The sequence below is a fragment of the Gopherus flavomarginatus genome, chromosome 15 (assembly GCF_025201925.1).
Source record: "Gopherus flavomarginatus isolate rGopFla2 chromosome 15, rGopFla2.mat.asm, whole genome shotgun sequence".
Taxonomy (NCBI): Eukaryota; Metazoa; Chordata; order Testudines; family Testudinidae; genus Gopherus; species Gopherus flavomarginatus.
In genome coordinates, this window is record NC_066631.1 from 4,188,473 (window position 1) to 4,211,420 (window position 22,948).

Here is a 22,948-nt window from a genome sequence, read left to right on the forward strand (position 1 = left end):
GTCGGTCGTTGGAACTGTGGAGTGTGGCATAGCTGTCCTCCACGTCCCTAGCTCTCCTTGTTATCTCTCGTTATTGTTATAGTTGTTAGTTAGATCGTTAAGTATAGTTAGTAAGTAATTAGGTGTAAATAGTGTTGTAGATAGTTGTTCGCCGGGGGCTGTAGCCCTTCCCGGCACCCGGCACCGGGCTCATGCCTGGTTCGCCGGGCTTTAAGCAGTGTGCGGCCTGTAAGAAGCCTATGCCTACGAGCGACCCCCACGACGCGTGCCTGAAGTGCCTGGGGGAATCGCACAGATCGGACAAGTGCCGCATCTGCAAGGCTTTTAAGCCCAGGACAAAAAAGGAGAGAGACCAAAGACTCCGGACTCTCCTCATGGAGGCGGCACTTGACCCGGCGGCTTCACAGGCCGTGATCTCGGCGCCGGCACCGGATCGCACCGGCACCGGGAAGACTCCCCGGCACCGACCTTCTCCGGCACCGGGTGCAGAGCCGAGACCGTCAGCGTCTGCTACTCCAGCCAGGCAGACCCGACTGGAGCGCCCGGCCTCTACATCGGCCGCGGCGCCGCCGGCACCGTCGACTCCGGGCCCGGCGGGTCCGTCGAGTCCGGTGCCGCCAAGCTCCCCCATAAGATCTGGGGTTGAGCTATTGGTCCCATCCACGCCGGAGACCTTCGCCTCGGCACGGGACCTTATTGCCTTGACGGAGCCTACTCAGCTGCCACCCCCCGGTACCTCCGGTGCGGGTCGCATCTAGAGGCAAGCCCATGATGTCGGCACCGTCTCGGGACTCGCGCTCGCGGTCCAGGTCCCGACGTCACGGCAGATCAAGATCCCATCGCCGCTCGCAGTCCCGGCACCGCTCCCCTCGTCGGTACCGGTCGCACTCGCGGCACCGATCGACCTCCAGACGGTCGCGGTCTGACTCCAGCCGCCGATACCGGCACCGCGACTCCAGGAGCCAGTCCCGCCGTCACTCGCCGCACTGGTCGACCTCCCGGCACCGAGCTGGTGGCAGGTCCCAGTCCCGGTCGACCTCCCGGCACCGCGTCGGTGGCAGGTCCCGGTCCTGATCCCGGCACTGAAGCGGCGGCCGGTACCGGTCCAGATCCCGGCACCGAGACAGAACCCGGTCCCGGTCCCGATCCCGGCACCGCTATGACTCCCGGTACCGATCCCCAGCACCGAGAAGATCTTCGCTGCCGACCCGCACAGACCTTTACCAGCCAGGGTCGGCCCCGCTGTGGCCTTCTAGGCAGCCGTCGGTGTCTTCGCAGACAGACAGTGGGTATGCGCTGGGCACCGACCGGCAGGCGGCGCTCTTTCAAGACCCGCCGCAACAGGACCAAGGCCCGCAGCAGTGGGGGTTTTGGACCCCATGGGCATACCATCAAGCCCAGGGCCCCCAACAGCTTCCTGCTAGGCCTGCGACGGCGGAGCACAGGGTGCCGGAAGCCTCGTTGTCTCGCCCCCCTCCCTCCCCGGATGGAGAGGAAGGGTCCAAGCAGCAAGACTCCGCTCTGGCTCCTGAGACAGAGGCGAGGGCCGAGGGGGACCCCCCATTGGACACTTTCTTGCCGGGGGTCTCCTCATCCTCCTCCCCTGATGAAGCGGTGGCTGGCACCTCCTCCAGTAGCCCCCCCCCCCCCCCGCTGGATCTCAGGGCGCACCAAGACCTCCTTAGGCTAGTAGCTCAGAATCTGAGCCTACAAGCCGAGGAGGTCTCGGAGATCGAGGATCCGATTGTCACCATCCTCTCGTCGGATGCTCCCACCAGGGTCGCCCTACCCTTCATAAGGACGATCCAGGCCAATGCCAATACTATCTGGCAGTCACCGGCCTCCATCCCCCCTACGGCGAGGGGCGTCGAGAGGAAGTACATGGCCCCCTCTAAAGGCTATGAGTACCTCCATGTCCACCCGACACCGTGTTCCGTGGTGGTGCAGTTGGTGAATGACAGGGAGCGTCATGGGCAGGAAGCTCCAGCCCCCAAATCCAGGGAGGCCAGGCGTATGGACCTCCTTGGACGCAAAGTCTACTTGGCTGGGGCACTGCAGCTCAGGGTTTCGAACCAACAAGCCCTGCTCAGTAGGTACACGTTCAACTCATGGGTGGCAGCGGACAAATTTAAAGAGCTGCTGCCGCAAGACGCCCGCCAAGAATTTGCGGCCATCCCAGATGAGGGCAAGAAGGTTGCACGAACATCGTTGCAAGCTTCTTTGGACGCTGCAGACTCGGCTGCCCGCACCCTCGCCTCGGGGGTAACGATGCGCCGTATCTCCTGGCTGCAGGTCTCTGGCCTTCCACCGGAGCTCCAACATACCATCCAGGACCTCCCGTTCGAAGGCCAGGGCCTGTTTTCGGAAAAGACAGACCCCAGACTTAAGAGTCTCAAGGACAATCGGGTCATTATGCGCTCCCTCGGGATGCACACGCCGGGAACGCAGCGCAGACCCTTCCGGCCACAGCAGCAACAGCAGCGCAGGCCATACCCCCAGTTCCGCCAACGGCAGGACCTCAATAGGCGCCGTGGCAGGAATGGAAGGCGTAGGCATTCGGGGAACCAAGGGGGGCAGAATCAAGGCTCCTCTAAGCCCCCGCCTGGACCCAAGCCTTCATTTTGAAGGTGCGCCCGAGGGCGCAGTAACAGTTTCCCCCACGGATCCTTCCCCCCCGTTTTCCAACCGCCTTTCGTTTTTCCTTCCGGCGTGGACCCAAATAACATCGGACCGCTGGGTCTTGCGTACGGTGCAGACGGGATACCGCCTGCAGTTTACATCGTTTCCTCCTTCCCGCCCCCCTTCCTCGTCCCTCTTCAGGGACCCCTCTCACGAGCAATTCCTTCGACAGGAGGTACAGACGCTCCTCAACAAAGGAGCTATAGAGGCGGTTCCGGAAAACGAGAAAGGCAAGGGGTTTTTATTCCCGCTACTTTCTGATCCCCAAGGCCAAGGGAGGCCTCAGGCCTATCCTCGACCTGCAAGAGCTCAACAAATACCTGGTGAAGTTGAAGTTCCGCATGGTATCCCTGGGGACCATTATCCCATCCCTGGATCCGGGAGACTGGTACGCCGCCCTCGACATGCAGGACGCTTATTTTCACATTGCCATTTGGCCACACCACAGACGTTTCCTTCGTTTCGTGGTGGGCCCCCTTCACTACCAATTTGCAGTCCTCCCATTTGGCCTTTCTACGGCCCCGAGGGTATTTACAAAATGCATGGCAGTCGTTGTGGCACATCTTCGGCGCAGTCGTATCCATGTGTTCCCTTACCTAGACGATTGGTTAATTCGGGGCACGTCGGAACTGCAAGTTTGCAGCCACGTCCGCGTGATCACCGGCCTGTTTGCTACCTTGGGCCTCATGATCAACATGGACAAGTCCACCCTGATCCCCACGCAGAGGGTGGAGTTCATCGGGGCCGTCCTGGACGCCACCGTGGCCAGGGCTCTTCTGCCGTTGCCGAGGTTCCAGGCATTGTCGGCGATCGTTCAACGGCTGCGGGCAGCCCCCTTGACATCAGTACGGACATGTCTAACCCTGTTAGGCCACATGGCAGCATGCACGTTTGTGACCGGTTATGCTCGGCTCCGCATGAGGCCCCTCCAGTTGTGGCTCATCGAACATTACCGGCCAGCAAGGCAGCCGCTAGACATGCTGATCACAATCCCCCAGAGGGTGTTAGATTCTCTCGACTGGTGGCTAGACCAGTCCGTAGTGTGTGCGGGGCTCCCTTTCCACCCACCTCAGCCCTCGGTGTCCCTGACAACGGATGCCTCAGATCTCGGCTGGGGGGCCCACCTGGGAACCCTGAGAACGCAGGGCCTGTGGTCCCCGCAGGAGGTGAGGTTGCACATCAACATGCGGGAGTTGACAGCGGTCCGCCTTGCTTGTCAAACGTTCTGTCACCAGCTTCAAGGTCGTTGTGTCGCGGTGTTCACCGACAACACGACGACCATGTACTATATCAACAAGCAGGGCGGCACCAGATCCTCTCCCCTATGTCACGAGGTGATGCGACTCTGGGACTTTTGTGTAGCCCACTCCATTCACCTCACGGCTTCCTTCCTCCCCGGAGTACGGAACACGCTGGCGGATCGCTTGAGCAGATCCTTCCTATCGCACGAGTGGTCCCTTCGCCCGGACGTCGCCCTCTCCATCTTCCAGAGGTGGGGTTATCCCCGTGTGGACCTCTTCGCGTCCGGGGGGAACAAGAAGTGCCAGGCGTTCTGCTCCTTTCAGGGCAGGGAGCCCGGGTCTATAGCGGATGCCTTCCTTATTCCGTGGACGACCCACTTGTACTACGCGTTTCCCCCGTTTCCTCTGGTCCACAGGGTCCTTCTGAAGGTGCGCAGGGACAGGGCTCGCGTGATCATGGTAGCCCCGGCGTGGCCCAGGCAACATTGGTACCCCATGCTGCTGGACCTGGCCATAGCCGACCCAGTTCCCCTGCCCCTTCACCCGGACCTGATTACCCAGGAGCACGCGTCTCTCTGTCACCCGGACCTGCAGTCGCTGCACCTAGCGGCGTGGTTCCTGCGTGGCTGACCGGCTCTGAACTGCGCTGCTCCACACCGGTACGGGAGGTGCTTTTGGGCAGCAGGAAGCCTTCCACGAGAGCGACATACTCGGCCAAGTGGAAGCGTTTCTCCTGTTGGTGCGTGGAGAAAGGTCTCCGCCCTATGGAAGTTTCGGTGGCCAATATCTTAGACTACGTTTGGTCCCTCAAACAACAGGGTCTGGCGATATCGTCGTTGCGGGTCCACCTGGCAGCTATCTCCACCTTTCACCCGGGTGGGGATGGTCGCTCCGTTTTTTCTCACCTGACAGTGTCTAGATTCCTTAAGGGGCTGGAACGTTTATACCCTAACGTCCGACTCCCTGCTCCAACCTGGGATCTTAACCTGGTGTTGTCTCGGCTCATGGGGCCCCCCTTTGAGCCGTTAGCTACTTGCTCCCTACTTTATCTCTCTTGGAAGACTGCCTTTTTAGTAGCTATCACCTCAGCTAGGCGGGTGTCGGAACTCCGGGCTCTTGTGGTAGACCCCCCGTATACAGTCTTCCACAAAGATAAGGTGCAGCTGAGGCCACACCCTGCCTTTCTCCCCAAGGTAGTCTCGACCTTCCACATCAACCAAGAGATATTCCTTCCGGTTTTTTTTCCCGAAACCTCACTCTTCAGGCAGGGAGCAGCAGCTCCACTCGCTTGATGTCCGTAGGGCTCTCGCGTTCTATGTGGAGAGGACCAAACCCTTCTGCAAATCCCCCCAGCTTTTCGTGGCGGTAGCGGACCGCATGAAGGGGCTTCCTATCTCCTCCCAGAGGTTATCCTCATGGGTAACGTCCTGTATCAGGACCTGCTATGACTTGGCCCACGTCCCTACGGGCCGTGTGACTGCGCATTCTACCAGGGCGCAGGCGTCGTCGCTGGCTTTCCTCGCCCGTGTGCCCATCCAGGAAATCTGTCGGGCAGCGACCTGGTCATCGATCCACACCTTTGCTTCCCACTACGCCCTGGTCCAGCAGTCAAGAGAGGACGCGGCCTTCGGATCGGCAGTGCTCCATGCCGCGACTTCTCACTCCGACCCCACCACCTAGGTATGGCTTGGGATTCACCTAACTGGAATGGATGTGAGCAATCACTCGAAGAAGAAAAGACGGTTACTCACCTTTGTAACTGTTGTTCTTCGAGATGTGTTGCTCACATCCATTCCACACCCGCCCTCCTTCCCCACTGTCGGAGTAGCCGGCAAGAAGGAACTGAGGAGCGGGTGGGCCGGCAGGGGTATATATCGAGCGCCATGGCGGCGCCACTCCAGGGGGCGACCTGCCGGCCCACTGGAGTTGCTAGGGTAAAAAGTTTCCGACGAATGTGCACGCGCGGCGCGCACACCTAACTGGAATGGATGTGAGCAACACATCTCGAAGAACAACAGTTACAAAGGTGAGTAACCGTCTTTTAAGGATAACCTAGGCATGGCCCAACATCTAAACAAGTACTTTGCCTCAGTTTTTAATAAGACTAGTGAGGAATCTAGCGATGATGGAGGGATGATAAACGGGAATGTGGATATGGAAGTGGATATTACCGCAACTGAGGTAGAGGCCGTACTTGAACAGCTCAATGGGACAAAGTCGGAGGGCCCGGACAATCTCCATCTGAGGATATTAAAGGAACTGGCGCGTGAAATTGCGAGCCCGTTAGCGAGAATTTTTAAGCAATCGATAAACTCGGGGGTTGTGCCGTATGACTGGAGGATTGCTAATGTAGTTCCTATTTTTAAGAAAGGGAATAAAAGTGATCCGGGTAATTATAGGCCTGTTAGCTTGACGTCTGTAGTATGTAAGGTCTTGGAAAAAATTTTAAGGGAGAAAGTAGTTAAGGACATAGAGGTCAATGGTAATTGGGACGAATTGCAACACGGATTTACTAAAGGTAGATCGTGTCAAACCAATCTGATCTCCTTCTTTGAGAAGGTGACGGATTACTTAGATAAAGGAAATGCGGTAGATATAATTTACCTAGATTTCAGTAAGGCGTTCGACACGGTTCCGCATGGGGAACTGTTAGTTAAATTGGAAAAGATGGGGATTAATATGAAAGTTGTAAGGTGGAGGGGATGTTATGATAGGATCGTTAATTTGGGCAATTGATCTTGGTTTACCACCAGATAGGTCTGCTCAATGAATGGTCTGCGGGGAGATGTTGGATGGGATGGGAACTGAGTTACTGCAGAGAATTCCTTCTTGGGTGCTGGCTGGTGAGTCTTCTTGCACCTCTCCCACCCACTCCTGCAGTAAGCCCATAACCTCTGGCTGAGTTATTGAAGTCCTCAAGTCCTGATTTAAAGACTCCAAGTTAGAGAGACTCCATCATTTGCAAACTGGCAAGTGACCCATACCTCATGCTGCAGAGGAAGATGAAAACTCCCAGGGTCTCTGCCAATGTGACCTGGGGAAAAATTCCTTCCTGACCCCAAATATGACTGGTTAAAGGGGAGACTCCAGCGGGTCGTATTGAAAGGTGAACTGTCAGGCTGGAAGGAGGTCACTAGTGGAGTCCCTCAAGGATCGGTTTTGGGACCGATCTTATTTAACCTTTTTATTACTGACCTTGGCACAAAGTGCGGGAATGTGCTAATAAAGTTTGCGGATGACACAAAGCTGGGGGGTATTGCTAACACGGAGAAGGACAGGGATACTATTCAGGAAGATCTGAACCACCTTGTAAACTGGAGTAATAGAAATAGGATGAAATACAATAGTGAAAAGTGCAAGGTCATGCACTTAGGAATTAATAATAAGAATTTTGGATATACGTTGGGGGCGCATCAGTTGGAAGCGACGGAGGAGAAGGACCTTGGGGTACTGGTTGATAGCAGGATGACTATGAGTCGCCAATGTGATATGGCTGTTAAAAAAGCAAATGCGATTTTGGGATGCATCAGGCGGGGTATTTCCTGCAAGGATAAGGAGGTGTTAGTACCATTATATAAGGCATTGATGAGACCCCATCTGGAATACTGTGTGCAGTTCTGGTGTCCCATGTTCAAGAAGGATGAATTCAAACTGGAACAGGTTCAGAGACGGGCTACAAGGATGATCCGAGGAATGGAAAAACTGCCTTATGAAAGGAGACTCAAAGAGCTTGGCTTGTTTAGCCTGGCCAAAAGAAGGCTGCGGGGGGATATGCTTGCTCTATATAAATATATCAGGGGGGTTAACGTTAGGGAGGGAGAGGAATTATTTAAGTTTAGTACTAATGTAGGCACAAGGACGAATGGGTATAAACTGGATATTAGGAAGTTTAGACTTGAAATTAGACGAAGGTTTCTAACCATTAGGGGAGTGAAGTTCTGGAACAGCCTTCCGAGGGAAGTAGTAGGGGCAAAAGACTTTTCTGGCTTTAAAACAAAGCTTGATAAGTATATGGAGGGGATGTTATGATAGGATCGTTAATTTGGGCAATTGATCTTGGTTTACCACCAGATAGGTCTGCTCAATGAATGGTCTGCGGGGAGATGTTGGATGGGATGGGAACTGAGTTACTGCAGAGAATTCCTTCTTGGGTGCTGGCTGGTGAGTCTTGCCCACATGCTCAGGGTTTAGCTGATTGCCATATTTGGGGTCGGGAAGGAATTTTCCTCCAGGGCAGATTGGCAGGGGCCCTGGAGGTTTTTCGCCTTCCCCTGCAGCGTGGGGCAGGGGGTCACTTGCTGGTGGATTCTCTGCAGCTTGAGGTCTTCAAACCAATTTTGAGGATTTCAATAACTCGGTCCTGGGTTAGGGGTTGTTATAAAATTGGATGGGTGGGGTTCTGTGGCCTGCCTTGTGCAGGAGGTCAGACTAGATGATCATATTGGTCCCTTCTGACCTATGAGTCTGAGTCTATTTTCTGCTGTTTTAATATGATGACTTGATTCCAGTCTAATATCATTGCTAACTCATTGACTCACTGATGTGATCTTATTTGTCTATTGGTTGAATACACAGTTGAGAAGGTAGGTGAGGAAATATGTGTTATTGGACTAACTTCTGTTGGTGCAAAACACACGCTTTTTAGCTACTCACAGACTCATACACTTTGAGGCCAGAAGAGACCATCTTGATTATCTCGTCTGACCTGCACATTGCAGGCCACAGCACCTCTCCCACCCACTCCTGCAGTAAGCCCATAACCTCTGGCTGAGTTATTGAAGTCCTCAAGTCCTGATTTAAAGACTCCAAGTTAGAGAGACTCCATCATTTGCAAACTGGCAAGTGACCCATACCTCATGCTGCAAAGGAAGATGAAAACTCCCAGGGTCTCTGCCAATGTGACCTGGGGAAAAATTCCTTCCTGACCCCAAATATGACTATCAGTTCAACCCTGAGCCTTTGGGCGAAACCCACCAGCAAAACACTTGGGAAAGAACTCATTGTGGTAACTCAGAGCCATGGGAAGGCTGTGCCTGGCCCCACCCACACTCCTCCCCTTGCGTGCCTTTGCCCCTTGGTCCCGGCCCAGGCAGGCTGCTCCTCTTCAGGGAAGCAGCATGCTAGGGCAGGGGCTAGGGAGGCCGGGACTTGGGGTGGTTCACCCGCTACCCCTGCTCAGAGCCCTCCCCATCTAATGTCCCATTTCTTACCATTTAGGTATTTGCTACTAGGAGTTGCAGATGGGCTACATGCCATTTCCTCTAGAAATTTATCAAGGTAATTCTTGAAACCAGTTAGGGTTTAGCCCCCGTGGCTCCTCTTGGGAGGCTGTTCCAGAACTTCACTCCGCTGATGGCTAGAAACCTTCATCTAATTTCAAGCCTAAACTTGTTGATAGCCAGTTTACATCCATTTGTTCTTGTGCCAACATTGGCCCTTAGCTTAAATAACTCCTTTCCCTCCTGAGTGCTTATCCCTCTGATGTATTTAGAGAGAGTAATCATCTCTCTCCTTAGCCTTCATTTGGTTAGGCTAAAGAAGCCAAACTCCTTAAGTCTTGTAGGGTAGTTTTTCCATTCCTTTGATCATCCTAGCAGCCCTTCTCTGTACCTGTGCTCGTTTGAATTCATCTTTCTTAAACATGGGAGACCAGAATTGCACACAGTATTCCAGAGGAAGGCTCACCAGTGCCTTGTAAAATGGTAATGACACTTCCCTGTCTCTACTGGAAATACCTCGCCTGATGCATCCTCTAGGATTGCATTAGACTTTTTTATGGCTGCATCACATTGGTTTGTCACAGGATGACTATGAGCTGCCAATCTACCTAGGTCTTTTGCATGCTCTGTTTCTTCCAACTGATAAATCCCAAGCTTCTATCAGAATTCTTGGTGTTAGTCCCTTGCAAATTTGCAATTTACAAGGCTTGGAAGCTCCACACAACATGAATAATTGAATTGTGCCAATCACGATTGCTATTGCCACATGGACAGGGCATCCTAGAGAAATAGTTTATATTAACCTTATGGGTACTATTGAGAATGGACCACATAAGCAACACTATCCTAGTGTCGAGTTAGCAACGAGGGACACGGTTAACAACAGTGTGAGTGTGCTGGGATACCATCACTTTTTGATTGGGACAATGCCATAGCATGTGCACCTGGATAGATGTTGTATAAACCTGACCTCTCTGTCTCAACTGGAACCCTTGCCCTATAGCCAGGTGTACGGATTGAGGACAGCATGATGGAGAAAGTGATGGGAAACACTAAATAATAATCATTAGTGACTAACCTCTTTGTACCCATCCTCCCTTATCCATTAACCCAACTGTTTTTGTAAAGAGAGACAGAGAGCAATAGGTGCCCATTACCCAAATGATAGCCCATCACCAGCAATTTGTGGCTAACACTGTACGCCCATGAACTTGCATCCTTGGAGTGTACGGTAAGTTTAGTCTTAATGGAAATTCAAATAATTCAAATTATTTTGCTCCTGGGATTGTGGTGCTGGCCAATAAAACTAAAAAACTGTTCACCAAGAAACAACTACTAACATAAAAAGACAGAAGCCCTGGATTGTAGGCATAGAACTTGCACAGAGCTTGATTTGAGTGCAAGGTTAAACTGTAAAACAGGCTTTGTCCTGGAGCTGGTGTTTTTGGACTATGTGAGACTACTCTGAACTGACAAGCTTGCAATGCAGATAAGGGGCAGTTGCTTATGTCCTCCCTTTATGTGGCCTGCAAAGCGCATGGTCCATGTATGATCTGTACAGTGTCCAAACCCATTATATTCTAGAGGTGTAGATGTTAGTAGTTAGGAACAATGTATACAAACTGTGTAGTGTGTGACATGACTGGGAACTGTGATATCACCTTGTACCTGAAACCACTGCATCTGGGCCTGACAAGGGCGGCCGCAGAGCAAGAACGTTCCTAATGTAGTAATGAATAATGATGTAGCATCAAACAGAGATTTTGGATCACAGAGGCCTAGATAAGGGGATCTCCCAGAACGGGACAATGGATTCTGGATAAGCCAAGTAGAAAAGGTCTCGAAGAGAATTCCAACATATGGCTGCATACATCTCTACGCCTACAGCCCTGCTGCAGGACTCTGTGCAAATCCATTCCTCCTGCTGCCCCCGAAGGCTCCAAGCATTTCCAGCCATCTGCAGCAAATTGCCCCTTGAGTGCTCAAGTGTCAGAAGCTAATGGGCAACACAGGTGCCCCATCCTACAGAGAGCAAGCCAAACCCTAGGGCCTCGTTATTTCAATGCAGTATTGATATCAATAGCAATGCAGAGATATCACAAAGTGTCTGCATGGCTTGAGCTCAGATTAGACTTTGAATCCCTGGTCTCATCTTGGTATTCTGGTGCTTCAGGGCAGGGGAAAGCAAATCAAAGTTCCATGAAAGTGCCCTTACGCTTGCGAAAGTTTCGTGGCCACTGGGAATCGTCCCAGACTTGCAATACTGGTGCCACCTGTCTGTGCTTGTTTCCAGGGCCCAGAATCGGCGTTCCACAGCATGAACTTGCCCCATTAACACCATGATGTGCACTTTGCTGGGGCCTGTACTTTGTGAGAAGTCTATGTCCATGTCTGTGTCCTCATCACTCTCGTCACCGTGCTGCTGTCGCCTCCTCACCTGGTTTAACTTTGGCAGGTTCTGGTTCTGCATATACTGCAGGATAATGCGCTTGGTGTTTACAGTGCTCATAATTGCTGAGGTGATCTGAGCGGGCTCCGTGATCCCATTGCTATGGCATCTGGGCTGAAAAAAGGCGTGAAACGATTGCTCTGAGGGAGGGAGGGGTGACTGATAATATGGCTTACAGGGAATTACAGTCCACAAAGGGAGTGGCTTTGCATCAAGGAGAAACACAAACAACTGTCACAGAATGGTCCCCTCAAGGATCGAACTCAAAACCCTGGGTTTAGCCGTTGATTTCACAGAGGGCGAGAGGGAGGAAGCAAATGAATGCAAAACAAATCAGGTCTATTTCTTGTTTTGATCCAGTCCATCTATCTTTTACATCTTTAGGGTGGCAGCAGATGGTGCAGTTCGACTGCTAGCCATCGTCATCTCCTGGGTGCTCAGCAGAATATAGGAATGACCAGGCTGAGTCATTCCCATGTCTGCCCAGGTGCCCTTGACTGACCTCGCTGAGGTCAGTTAAAAGAGCACCCAGGAATACGACAACAATGGCTACCAGTCGTAACGCACCATCTGCTGCCAAAAGGCAATGAGATGCTGCTGCGTAGCAATGCAGTCCCACATCTGCCAGCACCCAGGAGACTTACAGTGACAGTCAGCTCTGCAGGCTTCATGCTTGCCGTGGTATGGTGTCTGCACAGGTAACCCAGGAAAAAAGGCATGAAACGATAGTCTGCCATTGCTTTCACGGTCGCAGTTGGCTGTTGGTTCCAGGGATGGTAGAGTTTACAGCAAACTTCCCCACGGGTGATGGGATGGGTCTGGCTGGGTGATCTTGGATGGCATTATGCTGTAGCTGCCAAGCTCTCGCATGGGGCTTGCAGCTACACAGGACATGAGGTAGTGTCTCATTGGCATAGCCACACTTCTTGCATTGCTTGTCCCGATTCCCATGGTGGACAGCTCTGTTCAATGGGACGCCATTGACCCAGGTCCTGTGGATGAACATCCAGTCAGTAAATCAGCTGAAGGTGCCCCCAGGGAGGAAGTGGTTGCTGGTGTCCCATTTGCACATCACCTTGAACGCCTTTCACGTGTTGGCAGCAGATGGCATCCTTCAGGGTGCTCTCCAGCATGGTTCTAGCTCTCGGAGTGATTATAGTGTGATCTATACATATCTTTGTTTAAGGGACAAAAACATAAGCTAGAGCCTTGGAGGACTGGATTTGAGTTCAACTGATGGACAGATGTGCTGGATTTTTATATCTTTATAAAGCAAAATGATGAGTGTTAAAATTCTTTTCAAGCTCCTCCATTCAGTGGAACTTCTGAACATGATGAAACATGGATATGAAAATGTATTTTCATTAGAAAAATCTTCTAAGGGGGCATGTGGATTTCAACGTGATGTGCACTCACCTGCTTTCCCACTGAACTTTTCCCCTGCTTTCCCTCCTGTGATAATGATGTTTTGGAGTCAGTCATCTTAAGGACCTTGAAGGACAGACCCTGTTTCAAAGAGCTCCTTTGCCATTTCCAGACCGTGGGTGGTTTTACAAATGGGGATTGATTAAACTTCATAGACTATCATTTAAATCAGCTTCAGTACCAGATGACTGGAGGATAGCTAATGTGACACACATTTTTTAAAAGGGCTCCAGAGGTGATCCCAGCAATTACTGGCCGGTAAGCTGACTTCAGCACCAGCCAAACTGGTTGAAACTATAGTAAAGAACAAAATTGTCAGACACAGAGATGAACATAATTTGTTGGGGAAGAGTCAACATGGCTTTTGTAAAGGGAAATCGTGCCTCACCGATCTACTAGAATTCTTTGAGGGGGTCAATAAGCACATGGACAAAGGGGATCTAGTTGATATGTAGTTAGAGTTTCAGAAAGCCTTTGACAAGACCGCTCACCAAAGGCTCTTAAGCAAAATAAGTTGTCATGGGATAAGAGAGAAGGTCTCATGGATTGGTAACTGGTTAAAAGATAGGAAACAAAGTGTAGGTATAAATGGTCAGTTTTCAGAATGGAGAGAGGTAAATAGTAGTGCCCCCAGGGGTCTGTACTGGGCCCAGTCCTATTCAATATATTCATAAATGATCTGGAAAAAGGAGTAAACAGTGAGGTGGCAAAATTTGCAGATGATACACAGTTGCTCAAGATAGTTAAGTCCCAGGCAGACTGTGAAGAGCTATGAAAGGTCCTCTCAAAATTGGGTGACTGGGCAACAAAATGGCAGATGAAATTCCATGTTGATAAATGCAAAGTAATGCACATTGGGAAACATAATCCCAACTATACATATCAAATGATGGGGTCTAAATGGGCTGTTACCACTCATGGAAGATCTTTGAGTCATTGTGGATAGTTCTCTGAAAACATCCACTCAGTGTGCAGAGGCAGTCAAAAAAATGAATAGAATGTTGGAATCATTAAGAAAGGGATAGGTAATAAGACAGGAAATATCATGTTGCCTCTATATAAATCCATGGTACACCCACATCTTGAATACTGCATGCAGACAGAGTTGCCCCTTCTCAAAAGAGATATATTGGAATTGGAAAAGGTTCCGAAAAGGGCAACAAGAATGATTAGGGGTATGGAACGGCTGCCATATGAAGAGAGATTAATAAAACTGGGACTTTTCAGCTTAGAAAAGAAATGACTGTGGGGGATATGACTGAGGTCTATAAAATCATGACTGGTGTGGAGAAAGTAAATAAGAAAGCGTTATTTACTCCTCATAATACGAGAACTAGGAGTCACCAAATGAAATGAACAGGCAGCAGGTTTAAAACAAACAAAAGGAAGTATTTTTTCACACAACGCACAGTCAACCTGTGGAAATCCTTGACAGAGGATGTTGTGAAGGCCAAGAGTATAACAGGCACCAAAAAAAGAACTAGATACGTTCATGGAGGATAGGTCTATCAATGGCTATTAGCCAGGATGGGCAGGGATGGTGTCCCTAGCCCCTGTTTGCCAGAAGCTGGGAATGGGCAACAGGGGATGGATCACATGATGATTACCTGTTCTGTTTGTTCCCTGTTGGGCACCTGGCATTGGCCACTGTCAGAAGACAGGATACTGGGCTAGATGGATGTTTGGTCTGACCCAGTATGGTCATTCTTATTTTCTTATGCATGTAAAACCACAACTTGCAATTCCTCACTCCTGCTCAGTCTCACCAGAGTACAACAACTTTTCTGGGACCACACCCTGCTCCTCTCCTCTGTGCCCTTTAGCCTCTCCAGCATTGCTTCAGCCCTTAAAGGGTGCATGTAAATAGAACCCATTCATCTCTGTATCTTTAATTAATTCCATTCTGCGCAGAACCATGGTGCTCCTCCGAGTGGCAGCCCTACCCCTGTGTGCTGCAGCAGAGGCAGGCAGTAGCAGCAAGCAGGGGCCTAATGCAGCAGTCACTTAGTTATATTTTGAAAACATGCAGTTCAGTGGGCAAATTTCTGGCTCCCATACAGCAGACCTGCCTATGTGTAGTTTGACTCTTACCTTTGGGGAACCTGGGGACGCAGGACTGAGGCTTTAGGGGAGAGCCCTTTTCTGAGACATCAGAGTGTAATAAACTATGCGGTCACCCCCTAAACCAGGGGCCTCTTCCGGCCCTGATCTGAGCTGCCGGGATCCCTCCCACAGAGCAGGCTGCCTCAGATTACAGCCTGAAAATAGGCGTATAAAACTAACTCCTGTTTGCCCTGCATCAGAGCTGGGGGTCAAATCACCCCTCTATTGCCATAGGGAGTGTGGGCATTGTGCCATAGCACTGGGCAGCCATTCATAGTATCAGCATGTCTATCAGCAGCACTGGGTCAGGCCCAAACCTCCAAAGGGGCAACGATGAGCTATTTACATCATTCATTGCAAATGTACAGCATGGCCAGCTGCAGCAGGAAAAGCAGCTTGGCGACCAAGCAGCTCAGGGGCTGTTCCATTCTGTGTCCACCCCAGGCCCTGGCGCTGTTTATACCAACAAAAACTGCATTCGTGGACAAATAAAATCAGTCCCAAAGGCCCCGTTCATCAGCCCTAGACATTCATCTGAACTCATGTTTAGCTCTTAGAGAAATAAACAAATTTGTCTGTGAACAGAGGAGGGGGAGTTCAGCCATTTTCATAATCAAGGTGCCCACCAGGAGCCTGTTGCTTTTCATTCCTGATATGGTGGTGCCATCATGTGGCATTTTATTATTATTACTGTTAAAAATGGTGTTTTTCACTGAAACGTTTTCCTTGTGGAGATCCAGGAGCTGATTCATCTACAAAAGGAAGGTGATTCTGAGCCGTTCTGGAGAGAGAAGGGAACATTTTCAGCATTACTGAATGAATGTGTTGTGCCTCACATGCAGAGAGAGAAAATAAACAATTTTTTGAGCTACCCAACACGTGACAGAATGAAATAAACATGCATGCGTCATGTTTAATCAACTCCCATTTTTAAAGCCAATGGTAGACTGGGACTGGCAAATGAGCTCTTTGAAGCAGCATCTGTCCTTCAAGTTCTTTCAGGTCAATGATTCCAGTGACATGCTGCTACAGGGGCATAGCTCAGTGGTAGAGATTTGATCGCACATCAAGTGGTCCTTGGTTCAAAACCAGGTGCCCCTCTTGAAGCCTTTTTTTTTTAATTAAAACATATTTTCATATCCATTTCCATTATGTTCAGGAGTTCCACTGAATGAGGATGCTTGAAATGAATTGAAACACTCAACATTTTCCTGTGCAAATGCATAAAAGCCTAGTAAACCTGTCCATCAGCTGAAATTAATTCCAATCCTCTAAGTGTCTGGTTTATATTTTCACTGATTAAACAAAGATATCATATGAATGCACATTTGCAGGTCTCTGTTCTTCATGGGCTGTGCTGTGCTGTGCTGTGCAGAAGAACAAGAATCACATCCTGTTGGGGCTCAGGAGCCTGATGAGCAAAGACACCTCAGCCCAGGCTAAGGTCACCAGAACTTTGGTCCCTTCACATTCAGCTAGCAGGACCCAGCCGGGCCCCCAGGACAAGGCATGAGACAAAGCCAGTGACTCTGAGCAGGAAACTAGCAACCAAGAAGCTGGCTAGAGCTGCCAGGTTCCCCAGAAAAGCCACTATCCGCATTTCTAGGAATGGCCATAACAAAATGGCAGCTGCAGCAGGGACAAAAAAGGCAGAGAAAAGCCCTCAAAAGGTCAAAGCTGCCAAGCCCCAGAAGGTCAAGATCCCACTTGAAATCAAGTGAGGAGAGAACAAGACTAAAGCCAAAGCCCCACAAGCCAGGGCTAAGAAGGTGGCCCTGAGAAAGATGTGAAGAGATTTCCCTGGGAACAACTCCAGCCCCCCAATGACTCTTTTAAGAATTACCTTTGACATTCGCTTGCTCCCCTGGAGAGCTCACGGTCCCTCAGGACAGACACCCCCTGGAGAGCATAAGGAGGGAGGGGGGCAGGAGTGTTTCTCTTCCAGAGGGGAAGGGTTGTGTTTTGTGAAACACATCCCAGGTGAGTGATGGACTGACAGGGCAGCTGCCCATAGCTCCTACATGAGCTGGTTCTCTTCCACCTGCTTCTGCTCTTATTTTAGACCCAGCACTAGAGGAAATGCATCCCTGTGATTTCATCAGCTGCTGAATAGGTGGCATTTGCATTTCAGCTTCAATTAAGCCCAGTTTTTAATATTCCAATTGTGACGCCATTTAGCCTTTGTTATCCTGAGCCTGCGAGAAGCCCTGACCAGACCGGGCTGGAGAGAAGGACCCAGGTGACATCAACACCTCCATCAATTGTGGCTGAATCCCAGTCACCACCAGGGACTTGAGACTTTGTCTTCTCCCTCTCCTACCCTCACCCCTGTATGTCGTTCCCTTATTTCTTCTCTTTCCTAGCCCTCTCCTTTCTCCTTCCATCTGATACAGGCTTGGCCAGCTAAGCCAGTCTCTTATTTTGCAACATAGCTGTCAGCCTGTGACCAGAAATAGGAAGCTAAAAACGATGTCCTAACTAAATAACCAGACACTAGTACATTTCTTTCAAAATTGTGAAATGACCGCAATATCACTCACAAACGGTTCATAGGAAGAAGCAGGATCGGGCCCAGGCAAGCAACAGATAAAGAAACTGAAAATCAGTTTGGAAGCCCTAAGGGTGTCAGGAGTAAGAAAAGCAGTAAGTGCAGGCATGAACCCCTGGAACAATACTTAAAATAGTTAAATTTGAGTTCATAAAGGTGTCATTTTGGGAAATAAACAAGTGATTTAAGGAAAGAGAGTAAAAAGTTAACTCTACAGAGGCTGGACAAAATTAAGCAGTTAAACTTTGTAAAAATGTTAAAAAAGAACCATGTTAAAAAGAAAAAATTCTTGGTTTCTTTGCAGCCATTCTGAAGGGAAAATGGGCCCTTTTCCAAAAGAGTGCTTGTAAATAATCCAAATAAAGAGACTATCTGATTGAAATTATTTGACTATGTACAAGTTAGTCAAATTCACTAAAAAAACCATGAGGGGGTTCTACTGGAACTTAACTGCCCCAAATGTATAAAAGGAATGTAATCAACCCAAATGTATAAAGAAAATATAATCTATGTACAGCTATGTAAAAACAGAGCAGTGTAAAAGGAATGTTAAGGAAAAGAAAAAATGTATGTATCTATTTGTCTGGGGAAATATGTACCGTTCTAAGAATTTAAACCAGCACACCTGGTTTGTAAAACTCCTGTTTTGTAGGTTTAAGATAAATTGGTTTTGTTTTTGTTTTTAGTGGCACTAAAAATTCATTTAATTCTTTAATTCAAAGTTACAAAACTGACAAGACCTTTTGCCAGAGACAGGTAATCAGTGTTGTTTGGCTTTGGGATTTGGCATTTAACCCTTAAGGGGTAACTTGATTCTTTTACAAAATTTAAAATGTTTTTAAATAAAGACTAAGTCATGGCTGCAGCAGGGCAGTCAAAATCAGAAGAATAGGAAAAGATTCTGGATTCTTTTTGTTTGTGTGTTTGTTTTTGTAACAAAATAGCAGATAAAAGCTACTATTCATATTATACACGCAAATGAGGACAGGTTAAGAATTGCCACTGCAGAAAGACTTAACAGCTTACCATTGGTATAACATTTTCTGGATGGTCTCCCACAACTACTGGCATACTAATGTTACTACCCCTAATTGTTTTTGGTTTTAAATTGTATGTGTTTAATTGCAATGTTTGGAATGTGCTGTTGAATAAAACGAATGTAAGCAAGGCCCAAATCACCTCCCAGTATTTTCTATTACGCGGACTAAATAAGAAGTGACACTGGCGTTTAATAATCTTGGTGTCAAAAGGGGGATATGTAGGAGCAGGATTTTATAATGTCCCATAAGAATTAATGTATGATTTTATTTCATCCTGCTAGCCACCCTTTTTTTAATAGCAGAAAGAAATAACCCTCTGGGACTATAAGATTCTGTTTTCCCATATGCATTACAAATTGGGCCCTCTCTTAACTCTATATTTTAAGTTTTAGTTAGTAAAAGACAGGATTCTCTATTGTCTATGTTAAGTAAATTAAAGAAACTTTGAAGCCCTGGGTCTCAAGGCAAATTGTCTTGGTTATTGATTGTAAAACTTAGCAAGGTTTAATTTGCAATGCCATTTTGCTCAATATAAAATACTACTGTTTACATTCTCAATCTGTTTGTGTGAATGAGGAATGTCTGCATCAGGAAAAGATAAGGTGGGAAGGCCATTGTTATAGCCAGAGTCAAGGAAGACGTAGTAAAGAGACTTAAAGGACATCAAAGAATCATCAGGCACTGCTTACTACCCAGACGGCCGTTAAACTGTCTGGCATCGCAGCGTGGATACATGCTTCACAGTGTAAGAATGCACCACCCCCAGCGAACCAATCATCACCTCAGGACCACGCGGAGTCAATTTTGACTCCAGAAGAAGACATAGAGGAACAGCCTGCAATACCTTACAATCTACGTTCTCGTAAGGGTTGCCAGGAGCAGACGACGACCTTAAACAAGGCCCAAGAAGAAGCAGTAGTAAGCCTAGCGCCTGCTGCCTGGCGGACGTAAAACTACGCAGTTTCCTCAGTTGAGGTTGTCAGAACCAGGAGGGCCGTGCCTCCAACATGCGCCTCTGGTGGCATCTGTTCCTCAGCTGCTGGTATCTTAAGGTCTGGGGAGTCCACAATGACAATTCTTTTATCCAGCAGCAAGTGTGGATAGCCCAGACCCTTAATATTTCTAAATGCTGGGTCTGCAGTCACATCCCAGCCCACTCTCAAGCTGGTGTCCCTGTCCTGGCAATCCCACTCAATTCCCCAGACCCCACTGGAGGACCTTGTCCGTTTAATGCAATATGGAACAGTAATGACACTTGGGGGAGTAATACACCATGCAAAAAGGTTCCTGAGGTTACAAGCAGTAGTTAAAATAATGACAAATAAAACTGGAGAAAGTTTAAGAGCCCTGGTCAAAGAAACAGGGGTGATCTGACAGGTGGCCCTCCAAAACCGTCAGGCATTGGATATAGTTCAATCAAAGGAGGGACCTGTGCTTTCATTGGAAAAGAATGTTGTGTGTTTATACCTGACGATACCAATGAGGTAATAGATTGCGCTAGCCACTTAGAACAAATCGCGTATCTTCCACATGAAGAGCCGAGTTCTCTATGGAAGTGGCTAAGTAACTTGTTCAATTTCTCTGGCATAGGAAACTGGTTGTTTCAGGGAGCTCTGACTATCCCATTTGGAATCCTAATGATTTTTGTATGTTTTCAGTTAATCTCCTGTTGCATCCAGAATTGTGTAAGGTATGCCACCCTGGTGACTGCCCCAAAACAGAGTGCTAATATGATGATGTTAAATATCACTAATGAACGAAGAGATAAATAACGATTAATATGTGGAACCCAGTAATTGTTGGTCTTTGCGTAAGCTTGACCAAAGGAGGGATTGTGAAAATGAAATGAATTATATTAAAGAAATAAAATTAATTAAAGAATGCTGTATGTGCCTTTAAGTAGAAATGAAAAGAATGCTGTGATCCAGGTCAGGAAAGCAGACATTAAGGTAGAACAATCAATTGATAAGAGTTAATAAGGAAGTAGGATATGCATGCTGTGCCCCAGGTAAATTTTACAGTTTTGCTCTCTTTGTCCCTTTGTTTAGTTCGCGCTCTTTTACCTGTATAAATAAGACTGTTTGGGTCTTGCATGGGGGCTCACATTATCTGGGTGTTATTAGCAGAGCGCTGTGCTAATAAAACAGAGTGGTCTGACAAACTGTGAGTCCTGAGTCTGACTTTGACAAGACTCTCTATGAAGCCTAAACAGCTCTCTCTAAACAGGAGAGAGGGACAGGTCAAATAGTGCCTGTGACTCTTAGGCAGAGCCCACGCCACCAAGCAAAACACCTGTGCCTGACCCACTCTCTCTTCACTAGGATCTGGCATCCAAACCTCCTGCTTAAGAAGTGCAGTTCAGTCGAGGATGTCCAGTGCTTAATTTGTAAGGAAAGAGGTGCTGGGGCTCAAGCAAGTTTGTGTCTTTCATAACTGATGTGACAAGCGCAGAGGCCCCAGGTCTATGAACTGCCGAGCCTAGAGGTGCTGGGGCTCAGCCCTGGCAAGCCCTAGCACAAATTAAGCGCTGAGGGAATAAGGAGAACAACATGTCATGACCCCCACATTTAATACTTAAGTGATTTGTAACCCAACACCAGCCAAACTTGTTCACTTGTGCAGCACAGTTCTGTCTGCTGGATACCTCGGCAGAATAGATGAGTTCTTGTAAATAGAGTCTGGTCCTGAAGCCTTTCCACCCACCACTGGCTCAGCACTAGTTGTCAGGGGAGAGCTCATTCAGACCTTGCTTATAAATAATAATTTGAAATGATTAGGTAGGCTAATATAGCAGAAACAAATGTGCCGACATTGTCATAAATAACAGCTGTATGAGGAAGCTAGTCTTTGTTTATACTTTTCAAACCCATTATGCTTTCTCAGGTACAAGTACTTTCTCATATACAAAAAAAGAACAGGAGTACCTGTGGCACCTTAGAGACTAACAAATTTATTTGAGCATAAGCTTTCGTGGGCTACAGCCCAATTCATCGGATGCATGGAGTGGTAAATACAGTAAGAATATATATATGTACCCAGAGAACATGAAACAATGGGTGTTACCATGAGTGATCAGTTAAGGTGAGCTATTACCAGCAGGAGAGAAAAAAACTTTTTGTAGTGGAAATCAGAATGGTCCATTTGCAGCAGCTGACAAGAAGTTGTGAGGAACAGTTGGGGGGAAAATTAACTTGGGGAAATAGTTTTACTTTGTGTAATGACTCATCCACTCCCAGTCTTTATTCAAGCCTAATTTAATGGTGCCCATTTTGCAAATTAATTCCAATTCAGCAGTCTCTCGTTGGAGTTTGTTTTTGAAGTTTTTTTGTTGTAATATTGCGACTTTTAGGTCTGTAATCGAGTGACCAGGGAGATTGAAGTGTTCTCCTACTGGTGTTTGAATGTTATAATTCTTGACGTCTGATTTGTGTCCATTTATTCTTTTGTGTAGAGACTGTCCGGTTTGGCCAATGTACTTGACAGAGGGACATTGCTGGCACATATCACATTGGCAGATGTGCAGGTGAACGAGCCTCTGATAGTGTGGCTGATGTAATTTGGTCCTATGATGGTGTCCCCTGAATAGATAAGTGAACGGAGTTGGCAACAGGCTTTGTTGCAAGGATAGGTTTCTGGGTTAGTGTTTTTGTTGTGTGATCTCAGAGGTTCTCAGACTGGGGGTCAGGACCCCACAGGGGGTTGTGAGGTTATTACATGGGAGGTTCCCAGCTGCCAACCTCCACTCCAAACCCTGCTTCTCTTCCAGCATTTCTAATGGTGTTAAATATATTAAAAAGTGTTTTTAACTTAAGGGGAGCGGTCACACTCAGAGGCTTGCTGTGTGAAAGGGGTCTGCTCTCTGCTTGTATGTACTTTTAAAGTGTATAATAATGTTTCGATTTCAATTGAAATTTCCAACCAAGGGCTAAATTTGAGGAGGTGGGTGCTGGGGAAATTTGTGTATGTGTGTGGGGGTGTCCTAGGGAAATCCCTACTCCCCCCCCCCCACCGAGTGAAAGTGAGTGAGGACCTGGGAGAGCGAGCGAATGGGGGGGGGGGGGCGGCCCGAGCAGTGGGCGGGGCCTGGAGAAGGGTCGGGGCAGGGTGCTGGCACCCTAGGGTGGGGTCACGGATGATGTAAATAGACTCGGGCCCGCCCCGCCCCGCCCCCAGGTCTGTGAGTTCGGATCCGGCCCGGCAGGGGAACGTTCAGCCCCTTGGCTGCCCCCAGCCCAGGCCGGCCC